The sequence below is a fragment of the Aricia agestis genome, chromosome 4 (assembly GCF_905147365.1).
Source record: "Aricia agestis chromosome 4, ilAriAges1.1, whole genome shotgun sequence".
NCBI classification, from domain to species: domain Eukaryota; kingdom Metazoa; phylum Arthropoda; class Insecta; order Lepidoptera; family Lycaenidae; genus Aricia; species Aricia agestis.
Window position 1 is genome coordinate 10848551 of NC_056409.1, and position 19076 is coordinate 10867626.

Sequence of the window (19076 nt, forward strand, 5' to 3'; positions counted from 1 at the left end):
AAGCGCTGTTTCACGCCGGTTTTCTGTGAGAACGTGGTATTCTAACTCCCACGTATAGATAGTCATATTCAGTTAGTCTATATTTATGTTCTATATTGTAATAAATTATTTTAGTTTGCGTACTATACTTACCGAAACTTGTATGGAACTGAGTTAATAACCTGTAACGAACAACTGAACCTGAGCTGCCGCGTACGCTTCATCCATACTAATATTATAAATGCGAAAGTATCTCTGTCTGTCTGTCTGTCTCGCTTTCACGCCAAAACTACTGAACCGATTGCAATGAAATTTTGTTACAGTTATTCTAGAGTCTGAGAAAGGACATAGGCTACATTTTGATGTGGGAAAATATCTTATTTCCATGAAAATATTGATGAAAATTAATTCGCATTGCGCGTGGCCAGCGCTCATCCCGGGGGTCCTGGGTTCAAGTCCCGCAGGCGGAACAAAAAGTTTTCAATGTTCCTGGGTCTTGGATATGTATTAAAATAATATTTTAAAAATCTTAAATATATTTTATGTATAATATTATAAAAAATCCAGAAATATATCGATGCAATGAACATTTTAGTTCTAATACGATTCAACAGATGGCGTTTCATTTTTTACTTCATTGTAACATAGAACTAATAATACTTATTAGTTATTATGATTTTTGTTTATAGTTTTTAATACGTTAGAATATTATGTTTAATAATATTATCACTTGGTATAATAATAATCAATCTATCTTATCTTATAGAACTCCTACTGCATTTCTAATATATGTGACAAGTTGACAACAGAAGGCCCTCTAAAATAAAGGAGTTCGAGTGTAACGTGTTGGCCTATATTCCATCCAGAAAATATTATATCAATGCAATCAACATTTTAATTCTAATATATGAAAACAGATGGCGTTTTATTTTTTCTTCATTATTGTAACAGAACTAATCATATATCTACTTTATTATATATTGTTTTTATTCATAACTAGCTGTTGCCCGCGACTTCGCCCGCGTGGACTTTAGTTTATAGCGCGCGGTGTCAACAAAATTTGTGTCAAATTTAAAAACTTTTTAAAACCCTGGTAAGTGGTACCCCTCTCAGGGCCGCGCTACACCGGAATGGCAGCGCTGAAAGTGCTCGCCTCGCCGCTGCCATTCCGGTGTAGCGCGGCCCTTAATTAATCAAAATACCCAAAAACAGCTGTGCAGTGTGCACATAATCTATACTAATATTATAAATGCGAAAGTATCTCTGTCTGTCTGTCTGTCAGTCTCGCTTTCACGCCAAACGCCAAAACTACCGAACCGATTGTAATGAAATTTTGTATACAGATAGTCTTAAGCCTGAGAAAGGACATAAGTTGTAAGGGGGTGAAAATGCGTAAATTTGTTCAAATTAAGTTAGTTCCAACAATTTATAATAGATGGCGCCGTGCGTCTTCTACATCACGCTGACGCTTGCTCAAAAGTCTTTCTATAAGAGGTGGTATTCATCTTACATTTAAGTTTACGATTTTTTTCGATTGTTATATCTATTCTACGGTATTAAATAACTCAGTACTTTATCTGTGCAGTGACGTAACCTTAAACCTATCAATGATAAATAGTTTATGGGTAAAGTTGTGTAATGGGGGGGTAAATAGGCTTTAAAATTTGGCATAAAATATAAAGTTTAATATAAAAAAAATGAAATACTTATTGTGTGCACACTGCACAACTGTATTGATTTAAGGGGTACCAGGGTTTTCTTATAAAAGCTTTTGACAACAATTTTGTTAACATCGCGCGCTACAAACTGAAGTCCACGCGGACGAAGTCGCGGGCAATAGCTAGTAATTAATATGTTTGACTTTTACAGCTAGCTATTCTATCTACAAGTTTAGTATAATATGCTTACCTTAATTATAGGTACTTAAACTTAAAATAATTGTTAATATCATGTAAAATATTACGTTATAATAATATTGTTATCATATTATAAAAAAGTTATAACACCTACACATATTTGAATTGTTTTCGGTGTATTGACAAAATATTAAGACTCCCTTCGCACAAGTTATAAAATATTTATTTGTACCCGCTGAGGGTTGGTTGTTGTCAAAATTATTGATTAAGTTGAACATAGACTGATAGCAAAATTAGTGATAATGACGATTGTGAATGTTTTAATAAAATTTAAAATTTTGTGCTTCGTTTTATTATTTACATGTGCTAAAATTTTGGTAAATATTTTACACGAATATTTTTTTTATTTACAAAAGTAAAACACACTTTATATTCGTGTAAAATGTCCTCTCTCTTTGTCTCTGTAATCTCTGTCATCATGTCTCTTAATGGTTAGAGACATGATGACAGAGTCTATTTAATAAATAATACTCGACAGGCTATAACCGCCGTACTCAGAGTCGAACATTAATTAGTTAAATGTAATTAAATGACAATTTTAACATAAGCATTATCTGTCAAATTCTTCATTAAATTGAAGGTTAATCGTAATTAAACGTCTCTGAGTGTGGCAGTTAGAGAAGTTATTGTTAACTGAACGAGGTACCAGGGTTGACATTAAACAATATAACGGGCACAGTCCAAGGTTAAATTAATAATAGTTATTCTAATAGGACAGTAGAAGGGACTAAAATAATACCTAATATAGGAAATGCAGTAGTATCATAGTTGTATTAAATTAGAAGCATCGAGGAATTTCAAAGGAAGGGTAAGGTAATAAAATAGTAAAGTGTAAACAGAATAATTGATTACGTTTCAATTGTCTTGCTCCGTTTCCATACAAAAAATATCGCCATATCTTTCACTCATCATATAAAAAACCATGATTAATGGTTTAATTAATGTAAAAAATAATTCAGGGTCAACTCGATTTATTTATTTTACAGCTTATTCTAGAAGGATAAACGCAAAAGACACGCATAAAGACGCTTCGTAATAGAAATTATAATATTATTCGCCATCTATGAACGAACAAGACAACACGTTTTATAAATTGTTATATTCGATAAAAATAGGTACCTATACTGCTGTTATTTTCATTTGAAGAGAAGGCTTAAGGTACAATTCCGTGCATCGCGATCGATCGCAGCCGCGCGCGGCCTACCGCGACTGTTGAGAGCCGCGCGCGGCCGTTACGTGTCTTGAAGTATATTTTGGTGCCATACATTTTCATACTCTGACTATTGTCGCGAGCGGCCGACGACAGACGTAGGCCGCGCGCGGCCGCGATCGATCGCGATGCACGGAATTGTACCTTTAGCAAGGATCTTGTTGAAAGTGTCATTGGTAATCGTATACATAGAAATATATTCGAGAAATAAGAAGGTCGTGAGTACAATACAGTGATTATGAATCAACCAAAGTGTGGGTACCACACAAAGCCATTACGAATGATTGATTACGTAAAGAAATTCTACCTCTCATTTCCTTTGCATGCAAACAAACAAGACCAACCAACCAAACGAGAGTTCGTATTATTTACCTTTAAGTAATTACTCGTGCAAAAGCTGTTATTTCTGGTCCAAACACGTTATTTACAAACAATTAAGTAGCAGTATTAAGACCAAAACATACATTTGGTTAATGTTAAAAACTGTTTTCATATTTTACCACGTGTTAAAAGATGAAAACAGTAACATGGAGTAGTGACTTCATGTGTGTAACATTAATTTTTAACCGACTTCAAACAAATCCTACTATCCTACTTCCTACTATCCTACTAATATTATAAAGGCGAAAGTTTGTTTGGATGTATGGATGTATGGATGTGTGGATGTGTGGATGTATGGATGTTTGTTACTCTTTCACGCAAAAACTACTGAACGGATTTTAATGAAACTTTACAATAATATAGCTTATACATCAGAATAACACATAGGCTACAATTTTAACCGACTTTCAAAATGGGGGAGGTGTTATGTTCGTTTTCTTATGTTCAATCAAACAAACGGCGGAGTAATCTCCGCCGTTTGTTAACCGATTTTCAAAATTTTTCTTTTGGTATATAGGGTATCTCAATTTGATATTATATTCACAAAATATTAGAAATTACGAACTACTGGAGCAATTTTTATGGCAATATTTGGCACAGATATAGAGTAGACCAAGTGAAGGGAGTAGGGACATAAGAGCTATTTTTTTATGGGAAAATGTACGGTTTCCGTAAAATTCCTAATTTACGCGGGCGAAGCCGCGCGGGACATCTAGTAAGGTTATCAATTCGACGCGTATGTACGTAATATTTCCAGAACTGTCCAGTTTTTGTATATGTTAATCTATAGCAGCTTCAAAACAGATGTGCCAAATTTCAAAAGTTTATGTATGTATGTATGTTTTTATGTTTGTGTTCGCAAATCTCTGGAACTACCATTCCGATTTCAGTAATTCTTTTTTTTGTTGTACTAGGTATTATTCAACTTAGGGAATACTGCAAGTTTCATCAAAATCGATTTAATAGTTTTTAGGATAGGGAATTTTAATTCTTAATTACGTACAATTTGAAGTCGGTTTTCTTTTATTAAAATCTTGTATTTTTTGCATGAAAACATTTTCTTTTTAATTTATTAACCAGCTGCCTGTCTGTCTATCTAGAACTGTATAGACGTCAACAAAACGAGTGCTGCGCCTATTTATACCAGCATCATTAGTGAAATTAATTATGCTAAGTTACAGTTAGTTTAAATTGTATGTTGCGTATTTTTCAGTCTCTCCACAATTAAACGGCACCTGCGCCGCCCAACAAAGACTGTCATTAAGCGTTCATTTGGTAAATGCAAAAATTAACGTTATAAAATACGTTAGTGTCATGTGGATAAGAAATAAGGGGGCTATGGACTGTCATAATAACATCGTATCCATATCCATACTTCTATACATTTTGTGTCATAATTGCGAAAGTGTGTCTGTTACCACCTCTTCATGCTTAAACCGCTTAACCGATTTTGATAAAATTTGATATGGAGATTGGAGATACTTTGAGAAAAAAATATCCAAGAAAGGACAAAGGACACTTTTGATCCCGGAAAAATGTACGGTTCCGGAAGTGTTCTGGAAACATGATAGTTTTAGAAAAGGTCGTGGTAGGCCCCCTGCAAACGTCATAAACTGTCAACGGCTGCCGTCGTCTGCCGTCGACTGCCGCCGACACGTGCCGTTCGTCTGTAAGAAGACTTAGCAATTACATAATTTTTCAGAAAACGTTCAAAATCTTTCCATTAATAAATTTAAAAACTTGTCAAAGAACGTTTAAGGTCAATTATTTCAAGGCTACTTAGAAGTAGCCTTGAAATAATTGACATTATTATATGATTACAATAATTATGTATGTTGACATTGCATATAATAATATTAACCTTACTATAACTACTATGTATTAAGTTATAAAATTGTAAACTTTATTTAAAAAATAATATTTTTTCTTATTTTTTTGGTACAAAGTGGGCCCCGTGCGAGTTTCTTACGCCGGTTCTTCTCGCCGGGTTAGTTCCCGAAATAAAAATAAATTTAAAAAAGTAGTGAAAGAACGTTTGTGTGCCAAAGCCTATTACAAGGTCAATGATTTCATAAACGATGGCACATCTTGGGAGTAGGATAGCTCCTTGCAAGGCTACTTCTACATTATTATATTATGACTTACAATTATGTATGGATGTTGACATTGTATAATTTTAAGTTACAATTGTAAATTTTATTTTAAAAAGATTAATTTTTTTCTCACTTTTTTGGTAAAAAGTGGGACCCCGTGCGAGTTTCTTACGCCAGTTCTTCTCGCCGGGATAGTTCCCGAACCGGTGGTAGGCACCATTAGCATCAACGTTCTGAAAGTATTTGTTACAAATCTATTCGGAAATAAAACAATTTTTATTTTTATTTATTTTAACCGGTGGTAGGCACCATGTAGAGTGTAGACATTCTGAAAATGTTTATTTTAAATGATGATGGGCAAAAATGTATGGGCTCTGGTATTGGGCTCAACAGGAATGGATTGTATATTTTTAGGAATATACATTAATATAAAGGTATACCCATGTACATTAATGACCAATAGGGCGCTTGTCAAGATTCGTTGTACTTTTTGAGTAAAGAAATGTTAAAAGTGACATCAGCGCTCATACATTTCATACTGTTAACATCACGTTACATTATAGCATGATTATTGTTAGGGTTCCGTAGTCAACAAGGAACCCTTATAAATTATAGTTTCGGTCTGTCCGTCTGTCCATCCGCCTGTCCGTTTATCCATCCATCCGTCTGTCCGTCCATCCGTCCGTCCGTCTGTCCGCGGTTTTTCTCAGATACTATAGCACCTACAAAGCTGTAATTCGGCACGAATGCACATATTAATGATGCCGACAAAATGGTGTATAAGATCTTAAAATTATATATATTTTTAAGGTACCTCCCCTACACATCAAACGGGGACGTTGTTTTTTTTTTTTTTTTTTTTTAATAATGCTCTTGTCCCTGATTTTAAGTTAAGGGATTTAAGTTATTAATACAATTTATACACTTATACAGAATAAATATGTCTACACACTTATCTTCTATTTATATTTTCTGTTCTGTCATCGTTACCTGCTCCGCCGTTCATGGGTGAGCAGTATGAGGGAGGGGTTAAACTACTACTGTGAGCGTAAATCTAAGGTGTACTGTCTAAGACAAGACATTCGTAACCTTTCTAAGCGCAAATAAATCTTACCACTTAGGGTTGATTCAGACCGCAACGCGACGCGTAAATGCATTTCTAAATTAGTATGGATTTGACAGATTCGCAAGACGTCTGACGCAATTGAAATCTGTCAAATCCATTTAGAAATACATCTACGCGCCGCGTTGCGGTCTGAATCAGCCCATAGACGACAAAAACTACGTCGGTAACGCCGGCCTTGTACGTTGATTGTACATTATTTCAAAAAGTACAGTTGCTAGGGGCTGGGCGCAATATAGCTTTTTTACCTACTCACTAAGAGCTATCTAATGATATATATTTTATCTCTGAGAGAGAGACTTATACCAAAATGCCCATCATCATTTATTCAGAAATAAAATAATTTTGATTTTGATTTTTGATGAACATATTCAGTAACGTAAGGTTTTGCAGTAAGTACTTATCACATAAAATCAAAACGTCGTATCCACAATATCCCATTAATTTTTCCAGTGTTGCAATCAAGAGTTAATTTTCAGTCGACTGTCACCTCAGGGCGTCATCTCCGCGATTGAGGAAGGGTTGCCAGCCTAACGAGTCATTTCCGCACCAAAATTACATTTGGGGAACGTTTTAGTGATAGACAATCGCGAAATGTAATATTGTGATTCTATACGAATTAGAAATTATAGTCTTTACAAAAATATTTTATACTTCGAATGAATATAAAATTATGAATGAACGTCTTTTATAATACATATTATTATAATTTCATGTCGCTGTAGTTTTTGTCAAACCCCTACGAAACGGCTGGAGCGATTTGGATTAGATTTTCTGCTCCGGGTAGGTCGGACGATCGACCTATATCTACTTTTCATAAACGTGATAATGTAAGTAGCAAAACAACGTTTGGCGAATTGGCGATTATCATTTAGCTGCAAACTTTGCACAGAAAATGATAGAACAAATTCCACCCGTTTCTCGAACAAACACAGAAATCCATATCAAAAAATCTCTCATAGATAAAACATAATAAAAGACTTACATTAAAGCCACACGTTATATATGACACCATTTCAGTTCGATTCGTGGTTATAAATTCCCCCCACCGAACGATCAAATGACAAACGACTACGTAGTGCACCGTCACGACGCTAAAATAATATATTACTGGAAATCAAGAACAATCGAATAAGCTTTTAATGCGATTTGGCGGATTCCTGAGCTGCGTTGTAATCGTGTAAGTATTCAGAATTATTGTTCAGTAATAAAGCGTTTTAATCGAGTAATGGTTGCTATGATCAATGATACAGTATGTATTTTATAGCATTATGTACGGCAAAATTGCTGCTGGACCAGAAATCTTTACAGTGTGTAACAAAAATAAGTGATAATATTTTAGGGTGTGTACGTGTAGGAGTAAAGAGTTCACTGTGAAAGTTGCAGCGCTGAAAGACGAAATTTTTTTTTTCATTTTTGTATGGGCAAGGGCCCGAGCGTCACGAGTTTCCCCATACAAAAGTAAAAAAAATTTGGTCTTTCAGCGCTGCTACTTTCACAGGTAACTCTCTACAAGGAACACGTACACACCTTAAAATATTATCACTCATTTTTGTTACACACTGTATATAATATAAAACTCAAAGGTGACTGACTGACTGATTGACATTATAGTGATCTATCAACGCACAGCCCAAACCACTGGACGGATCGGGCTGAAATTTGGCATGCAGGTAGATGTTATAACGTAGGCATCCGCTAAGAAATAATCTAATTCGAGCGTTAACTTTAACAGTCGTTGGTGAAATTGGGGCTAAACTTAACAGTTGAAATGGCAACACTCTCATATAAGTATTTATATGTAGTTTAGCCGCATCTGCTTACGTCGCGGCCATTTCTTATATATTATGTGTGTTAAAATATTTTAAATGTTCTCGTACAAATTCTAAATTTAGTCACAATAGATCCTCATGGGTCGCAGTGACGTCAGGGCTACAGTGACCTGCCTTCTTAAAAAAAAAAAAAAACAAATTCTAAAGTTTGAAACAAGTAGGTAGTCTTTTTAATCAAACGTAACAGTTCCTAATAGATGAATAAATAAAAAATAACTTACTATCAACTTTCACTTTGTGCGTAATGTCCGTCCACTCTTCATAACTTTGGTAATTATGAATACAAAGTGACGAAATTGAAGAAAAAAGTATTGACAGTGTAGGAATACGGATATTAAAACCAGGCACAGAGGGTATCGAATTTAATAAATTTTCAAACCAATCTATACGGTTATACAACAAATATAAAAGTTCGATTCGAATAAAATGCAATAAAAGATGAGCATTCAATATATCCGGTGTCTACGCCTTGTTTGATATAAATTCGGCGTGGATCTGAAACGAAAATACATTTCATATTATACTAGCTTTGAGAGCGACAAGGTACAATGTATGTTTATGTGATAGATAATCGACAAGGAATTTACATTGTATGATGGAACCAAAGATTTTTATTTAATTTTATGCAATACTAGAAAAAAGTAAGTACTAGAAACATTTTTTAAACATTGAAAATGAAATATTTGTGCCGGAACTTGGTGGTAGCACTTGCCTAAAAAATTTGAAGTTTTGTTACGCCATCTTTTCTTTCTTCAAAAAAGAGAAGGAACTATAGATGGCAGGACATATTGTCAGGTCATTAATAATAACTAGAGATCGCCCAATGGTCGAAATTCGACCTTAATTTCAACGACATCAGGACTACTACCTATATATTTTTGTAAAAAATATTTACTTTAAGTATCTTTTTTTTTTAACTCTTGTCTCTGAGACTTAGCTGATATCAGACTGGCCATTTAAGCATTGTCTAATAGTATCATTCATATCATTAGATTCTAAGACTCAATGATAAAAAAAAAAAAAAAAAAACTATAATCCATTTTCAATTTTGACAAATTGTTGTCAACAGACTTCAACCATAAATAAAAGAGTATAATTCGTATGTATAGGCTTGTCACTCAAAAATATGTAATTTCTCATGACGTGTGTGTGTTGTAGTGTGTGTAATGTTTTATTTGTTAAAAAAATGTACGATAAAAGCATAATTTAAAAATAATATTAGTTTGATGCACTCCTTCACGATGTTCGCCCGCTTGAAGGTTAATGTTATAAGATGTAAGTTTTCTACGTTATCTACACTATATGTAAATTGTTACCTGCATGATTATAAGAAGATAATTAAATGTAAGATCGAGTATAATAAAAGGCGTGCTCATTCCTACGGCGCCGTTCCCACACCGCGGCTGCAGGATCTTCACGCTGGTGAACCATCGTTGGGTTATATCGTGGCTGGGATCTGGAATATTCAATTCTGTAGTAAATATTCTGAAGTGTAAGGGTTGACCCACATGTACCAAAACCACACCACACCGTCACGACAAAATGTGGTCATCTGTATCACACACGCGGTCGATAACGACGGCAAAATGTGGTAAGTGTGAATAGTCCTATTCATTTTCTATACCAAACTTATACGCCCGACCATGTGGTGTGGTTGTGGTCGTGGTGTAGTTGTGGTACGTGTGGAACAGCCCTTAAAGTGTCAATGATATTTTCCAAAACACCTACTGAAAGTGACTTTATTAGCATTTCCAACATTTTCAATAAAAAATCTAAGGTGACAATCATAGAATGTCTTTCAATGAATTTTCCCTCTATTTTGCTGTTTTATTCTCCTGTATCTTCCTTACTTTTACGAATATTAAACAAAAAGACAGAACAGACAGAAAACACAGAAATTAAGGCTGGGTTGCATCAGAGGCGTGGTTAAAGTTAAGGTTATAGTTAAGGCTAAATTTAACTTAAACTTTAACCTTAACTTTGACCGGAGAAATTGACAGATGACAGCTGGTCCAACAAGGTTATAAATGGTGGGCGGGGGCGCTGCTGGTAAAGGAAAACTGTCAAAAATGGCGTTTTTGTATGATGACAGCGTTAGTTCCTTTTTTCGCCACGTGCATTTAAAACCTTGTCGAGCTCTATGGTTATGGTTAAATATGGCGTCTTGATGGCGTCCATTTTTAACTTTAACCAAAGATCTGACATTTTTCACTGTAGTTAACGTTACAGTTATAGTTAAAGTTAGTTGGTGCAACCCAACCTAAACTTCTTTTACAAGAATCTAAATTACCATTTAAATCTTTCTCAATTGCCACCTGCTTCGCCAGGTCAAAAATTAGCTTTTTCGAAATTATTTCACACTTATAAGTAGCATAACATAGAAACCAAAGTGTGTACAAAACTTTAGTCTCCCTCCACACCAAAAAAATTAGCAATGTCGTCGTCTGAAATTAAACAATACTTTTATATTTTGTGCATTTAAAAATACAAATTATATTATTTTATACAATTATATGAAAACAAATATTTTGTTCTTCTTTGTACTGCATCAAGCCTGCAAAGTGATTCTGGGGAATCCCCCGTAAGTATTTAGGAGTAAGAGGAACTATTTTCCAAGAAATATATATTTTTTCCCCAGCGCAAACGACATGTTTGTTACAATTTACATTAAAAATGTTATTTACATCAATTCAATCAATTAAATTTCAGACATAACGTTATAAGTACTTATGAGTACATAACATTTAAATTATTTTTGTAGTTTAAATACAATGAATTTTATTATAATACCTAGAGGTAACCAATATATTAAATTACCTTTGTTTTGAATTTCCTCGTGTTAAAACAACGTTCCCATTTCTATTGTATCCTAGCGGAAAAGCAACATAAGCTCAAAGATTTCGATGGGAACAGCCCGGCTTCCCACCTCGTGTGGTTAAGCTTCGTAACAGCCGGTGCGGGACTGAGTTACAGAATAAGCGTACAATGTATATTATTTTACCACTTTTCCACCTTGAGACCTTAAAATCAATACTAAAGCTGAAGAGTTTGTTTGTTTGAAGGTGCCAGTCTCAACTGGTTAAAAAAAAAAGATATTCTTTTTATTGGCGAAGGCATAAGGTCATATTATTTAGTCATAATATAGTAGGAGCGAGGTACCAATGGAACATGTGAAAAATTGGGAAATTTATGATGTTATGTGATTACACGGACGAATTCACGCTCAAAAGCTAATACATTATAGAGTTACAAAGGTGTATGTACAGTAGTGTTATTCAACACACAGTCACTCCAACTCCAAGTTTTAAACAAATTATTCAAAAAATATAATATTCCTTAGCCTAGGACTAGATTGTTTTTCAATTAGCGATAAGAGCCTATAGAGCTCTAGGTATTATACCTACCAATTACATCACTGTAAACTACAGTGAAACCAATGAATTATTCCCTAATATTATTATTTAGGAAATTTCTAATAATACTATAGTCTATCTCCCAATGTGGCAATAAAAAATGTGTTTTATGTATGTGTAGTAGATAACAGCTGCTGGCAATGATCATTAAGGGGAGAATTGATGAACACAGGCTATTTAATAACAATAGTGATAATATAATATATTTTATCTTGGATACCACGATACAGTTTGATCTAAATAATATAATCAACAGAGATATATGAAAAATTGTTGAAATGAGAGGATTACAGAGGCTAGAAAAATTAGATAAGCAGAAGTAAATCTAGCGTAGTCTTGGATAATAGTATAAGGAGATAAAAAATTCATTTAAAATATATTTTCTATTATAAATTATTTAGTATTACCAATATCGCTTAGAATAATTAATACCTAGTTTTACATAAACAAATAAAATAAATTGATCACATATTTTCTGAGATAATGCTTTAAAAATACTTGAAAAGAGGGTTCAGCGTATTTTTTTATTACGGTTCCAATTTTTATTAAAACTTAAAATATACTAATACCTATTTGTAAAATAAAATATATATTTTTAGCCAATTTGCATCTGCACTTTCTTAGATAACTGCATCGACAAACAGAGAATTTTCTGCTGATTTCTTTGTCTTGGGTAAGTAATTCCCTTAAGCATAGAATAAAAAATAAACTGAGAATTACCGCAAATCCATTGGACATCAAGATTACTCCGGAGTAAATTAGACAGGACACCATCGTGACAAACACCATTACATATATCTAAAAAGATAAAAGGCTGAGATAAAAATACATATTACTTAAAAACTTATCGTAAATGTTGAAATATTTTTTTCATCATTCTCATCGACTTTAGTATCTACTTGTCATCCTAAAGTTTTTATATTAATCCATTGAAAATTTTACATACGCGTATGTTGTAAATTTTTATTTCGTACTTACTATTACGTATTAAGTAAAAAAAAAAATTCTCAAAAGTCAAAACTTCGCCGCTTGGGTACCATTGAATTTATAAGAACTTCTAAAGGTAAAAACTTACCCTAAACTTGTACTCTTCATTAAAATGTGACGCTGCCAGCAACGTGTATTTATAAACTCTCGTCTTTCCCTGAAAGCTTACAGTAGAGAGGCTCTCCAGCCTTTTGTTCAAAATGGAAATGAGCATCGAATAAAGCAAACACTCGGAATCATGCGCCGCAGATGCTGTCGAGAGAACGTAAATGGAACTCCCAGGTAGACCTAATAGGACCATTCCTATTACATCCAAAAGAATGGACACAATAGTAACTAGAACGTGCACAGTGGTTCCAATTTCTAACTCGTCCCCGTAAACATAGCATTTTTCGTCTAACCTCTTGAACGCGTCGAACGTGTTCACTCTTAGCACACTTTGTACACTAATATACACAACCTCAGCTGTTAGAATAAGCTGAAACTGCTTTATGTAGTCCATGTAACCAGTCTCGATAGCGTCAGTGCGAAGAAAAAAATAGCGGAACAAACTGTAGGAGTAAGCAGAGGAAGCCGCGAAGAAAATAACGTGACACAAAATTTTTAACTTTTTGTTTATAATTAAGTAAGCACGGTTTATGCAGAATAGGTGTTGCATAAAAATTATATGCTGTAGTTTGTACAGCGTTTGACTCATAGTTAATTATTCAATTTTGAACTCGAGTCGTCAGCGTCTGTATTAATTTGTAATAATTGTTCGACTGAGCTACGGGTCGTTTTCTACTTCTGATTCAATAGTATCAAAAGGGCTTTGTAATTAAATTGTCATTAATGTTCAATTTCGTTATTACAATGATTAAGTTTCCCTATTAAATCCACGCCGTTATTGTTATCATTTGGAATCAATTTAAATGATATATTACGTTAATTTCCATTTTGTCCCAACCTCTTTTCATTTTTGCTTGAAAGTCTCGGCAAAATAATATAATTCAAACAAATATGGTTAGAAATTCAAACAACGTCAGAATCAGAGACCTTAGTCAAAATGCATTTGCTGGTTTCGATCATAATAACAAAGTTAGTTCTTCTTTTTTCTTAAATGGCCCCGTAGTGAGTTGCCAATGTGACTCTGCTCTATGATGGGTTGGCTTTATAAAGAAACAAGGGTCAAAAATATATGGGATTCGATTATTTCGACATTACTTCGCATTTGACAGGGGCCAGTTTACATGGCGTCATGACAAGGTGATGAGATGTGATACATTTTAAATAGCCACTCACTGAACTTTCTTTATTACAGAAAAAAGTTATACATTAAAATAGGCATGTTACTTGTGGTATTGGGCTACATATTCCAATTTTGAATTACGTTTAAAAATGTATATGAATGACACCATGCAATATGAACCTACCCTAACTTATTTGGACCGTTTTGTTAGACAAATTGTGTAATTATCCGAAGGCTATAATTACATTTACAATCATACTACATTAATAGAGGCACGGTCAGAATTTAAATCAATTTCGTTTATGCCCCGACCGAAGAGACGTTATTATTTTTGACACTGGAAACTTTAAATTGAGTTAAATTTATACTCGACGGATCCGATACGATTTTCATGTTTTTTACAAAGAAAAAATATTTTTATTTTTATGTTAGAAGTTAACCTATATTAGTAATCTACCTTTTGTTTATCATCAAATGATAATTTTATTACTTTGCCCAGTTGGGTAAATTATAGCACGTTTGGCGTAGGACCGACTTTTTACATGCCCATCTGACACATGGATCATCTTACTTGTCAGACAATCAGGTGATCAGCCTGCATTGTCCTAACAAAACTTGGAAATAACATGTTTTCAACACAGAAATTGAACCCACGACCGTACGACAAGTCAAGAGCCACGCTCTTAACAACTGGACCACGGAGGCATCAGATAAAAATGATCGTGTAGACTGCAAAACTGACACGGTTGAGTATGGCTTGAGTAAAGCTCGACGGCTCGCGTCAAGTTAGTTCGATGGAAATTAGATTTATTTAATTCCATCGAGCAAGTTCGATGCGAGCCTTTGAGCTGTGAGTTTTGCGGTCCACGCGATAATTTTTACTCGATTTGGAGTAAAACTATCGAGTAAAACTGTATGTGAGTACTTAGCATTAGTTGTGTTCTTTTTATACCCTGAATGTAAAAAAAAAATATTTTAAATTAATCTCTGAGACGACCTCTGTGGCTCAGTTGGTGTGCTGTTGGTAGCTCAAGCCGGGAGTCGCGGGTTCGAATCCCGCCGAAGGAACAAAAAGTTTTCCAAGTTCCTGGGTCATGGATGTGTATCAAATATGTGTATCATATAATAAAAATCTTAAATATATGTATAGTATAAACGTATTAAAATATATATTTCCGTTGTCTGGTACCCGTAACACAAGTCCTTCAGGTACTTAACACGGGGCCAGACTGACGTGGTGTGAAGCGTCCATAGATTATTATTATTATAATCTAAAAGAACAAATTAAGTCGTACGCTCTAAAGCGGACGGTGACGACACGACAGGACCGCGTGCACGTCAAAAGCTTTCCCATTACCCGTGATTAAATTTCAGTCGCTATCCGGTCGGGCCGCGGTAACCTGCAATTTTCACCTGAAAAGCCTTAATTTTACATAAGAAACTAGTGAAGGACCGCTCAAAGGCGCAGTTCTAAACTTAATTCAGCGGAACATTTTTAAAGCTTTCTAAGCTGAACCGTTTAAAGCTGTAGAAGAGTTTATGATTTAAGATTATTTTTTTCACATATTTCTATGGTTTGAAGTTTAATGGTATATCCTATTTACTTCTTAAAAAGTTATTTTTTGTAGCAGGTGCCTATCATTAAGATTTTTGATTCTAATAAATATGTGTATGATTTAATACAAATCTTAAATATTTATGTATGGTATAAAATATTAAAATAAATATATTTCCGTTGTCTGGTACCTTGTAACACAAGTCCTTCAGGTAGGTACTTAGCACGGAGCCAGACTGACGTGGTGTGAAGCATCCATAAATAATATTATTATTTTATACAGGAATTATTAAATTCGACAAAAAATAAAGCGGTTGTTTAAGTATGAGATAGAGTGCTACTTCAGTTACATAAACATTTTCACAAACGTTGGCGCTGCGAAACTGAATTATAGCGAACAAAAGTGTAATATTAAATATGAAACACCACATCCAACATTTCCATAAAAAGTGAAATAAAACTTTAATTCCTCTAGCTCATTTGGCCACTTAGATCTTTTATTTTGTGAGTTCGCAGTTATTATGCGGTCGACCCAGTTCACGACTTATTAAAGTCTTCACAATAAAGAAAAGCGTTTCGCAGTCGTTAACTTTTGATAAAATTTTAGCTGACGAAATTCACTTTTGGGAGCCTAATAAAATAGTGAATGATTGAGCGATGGATAAACTTAAATGTGTTGTCAAGACACACAACTTTTGATGGTATTGCATAGAATAAAATAATGTACAACTTTGTTTTAAAAACGGACATCGCATAAAATATCAATTGAAAAAGCGACAAAATGGCAGTAAGCTGTTCAAAAATGGAATAACAAGATGGTGGGCAGACAGACGGATAAACAGCGGGCTCTTTCTGATGCAAATCTCTGACACTTCAGCTGAAAATTTTAAAAGCTAGTAGGTAAAGGCTCCGCTATGCCTTTAGAATATTTATATTTATTTTAATGCCAATCAAAAATGTATGGACGGATGAGATTTTATTTCAATGGTTCAAGTTTGGTGTGAAGTAGAGCTTAAATCTGTTAATCAAGACGGAAATTATTTATTCGTGTTCCAAAAACTGTAAAGAGTAAAAATTATCTGGAATCATTTATTATATTGTTAAAGAGATGTTCATGAAATAATGGATGCTATGAAAGGTTCAAAATGTATAGAAATAATGTCAAGATAGCACTATAAAGAAGTTTACTATCTCCCCCTGCCCTTATGGGAAATCTGCATAATGTGCGTCTTGTGTGTGGTATCCGGTGTGTGCATAAAATATGTACCAACGCCTGCTATGTACCCTCTCCACACTAAGACTGGGTACATTTGTTATATTATTACTAGCTGTCCCGGCAAACGTTTCTTTGCCATATTATAAAGTATTTCGCCCGTATTATTTTATTGAAGTGACTAAATAAGTATGTCACCATGGCAACGTCCATCGCTATCCCATCGCACAAACAATGGTCGCTGTCAGTCTCGAGTTGTAATAATTTACTATTATTTATTCAACAAATGCACTTATCAATATAAAAAATAGGTACCCAGTAGCCGATTCTCAGACCCACTGAATATGCATATAAAATTTGGTTAAAATCAGTAAAGCCGTTTCGGAGGAGTACGGTGACTAACATTGTGACACGAGAATTTTATATTATATAAGAAGATTAAACTTAGACAATTATAAGATTATGTCTACCTATAGATTGTTGGTTGTTAAGTAGTTTAAGGGAGTTTATAGGCTGTTTCTTGTATGTTTTAGTCATGAATTTCACATACACTTCCTCAGATTATGTTTTTTATATGCGCACTAGGTGCATTACATACTAGTTATACCACTGTAACTTCTAAATCAATAAAGTTATAAGCCATGGTTTTCCTTTAAACATTCTGTACATCAACAATCACTATAATACTTCTAGATTGTTCAGACTAGACATGAAGCTTTTAAAGGAAAATGGGACCCTAAAAACATGTCAGTTTGAATACGGAAAGAAATAAATCAAAAAGCGCGGGCACGCCCGCGGCAAAACATTAACATAATGTGTGTTTAATTCCTGAACTAGCCTCGTTTCAATTGTTCAACATTTTCAGCGCCCGTCAGATGATACTTTAATGTTGGTAACACTGTGTTTTAATCCTGGCTGATACTATAAACGTGGTTATACCTTGTTTGTTCAGCTTTCAAATGTTTGCCATAACAAAGTCCTTGTTATCATACCTATTTAGGATTACGATGATATTATAACTACAATATCGTTATTTAACATTTATAAATCCATACTTATTATAAATGCGAAAGTGTGTCTGTCTGTCTGTTACCTCTTCACGCCCAAACCGCTGAACTGATTTTAGCTGTTTGGTGTGGGGATACTTTGAGTCCTGGGAAAGGACATAGGATATTTTTTCCCCGGAAAAAATTCGGTTCCTACGCGATAAACTAATTTAGGCGCAACGGAGTTGCGGGCGTCCTCTAGTTATATAATAAATATTATATTTATATTTTTTTCTTATAAGTGTAAAGTACGAAGAAAAATGAAATATCTAAAAAAAGTTTAATTATATTAAACTCGCGATTTTTTTTCTAAAAATGAATTTACAACAGATTATATTCTAACATTAGGTACTACGGAAATCAAGGGCTTTATTTATCTGTTTAGTAACCGGAGAGACCAATCATACTAACATTATAAAAGTGAAAGTTTGTGAGTTTGTAAGTGTGTATGTTTGTTACTACTTCACGCTTAAGCGGCTGGAGCAATTTTAATAAAATTTGGCATAGAGTTAGCTGACATCCTGAATTAAGACATAGGCCACATTTTACTTCGGTAAAATGTCTTATTCCTGTCTAAGGGAAATCAATGAAAATGAATTTGTAAAAAAAAAACACAGCCGATCATATTATAACCTCCTCCTTTTTTGGAGTCAGTTAGGTATTAATACGGGGCACAACTAGTAAACAATATTGGTAAACAGATTGTACTAGTAATATTATAAGTGTGACTGAAGTTAATTAAATTCCGTTGTCAGAATATCATTTCCTAGTAAAGTTGCTTAATATTGTGAATTCCTAAGCAACAAAGTAATTAAAATATCGTCATATGTGAGGTTCTAGGAAAGATTCGAGTTTGGATGCAAACTAAGTAAAGAGTGCAACTAATTGAGTTAGTTAACGTAGTTACTAGTTATGTATGGTCCAACTTATAAGGAAAATATTATGTGTGGCACTCGGGCACGGCCGTAGCTAGGGGGGGGGGGGCATTGTGGGGCAATGCCCTACCTTAAAAATACCAAAACCCAAGAAAATCAATCAATTATATATTTTTTTTACTTCCGCCCTACCTGTAACCAATGCTGCCCTACCTCAAATCTGAC

General features: G+C 34.2%; 1 long non-coding RNA gene across 1 annotated transcript; it reads left to right on the forward strand.

Moving 5' to 3' along the window:
- The first annotated feature begins 1703 nt into the window (after positions 1 to 1703).
- LOC121726405 lies at positions 1704 to 16908 on the forward strand. Its single transcript, XR_006035533.1, has 3 exons — positions 1704 to 1833; positions 6080 to 6090; positions 16898 to 16908. It is a non-coding gene; the product is annotated as an uncharacterized LOC121726405 (long non-coding RNA).
- Positions 16909 to 19076: the final 2168 nt, after the last annotated feature.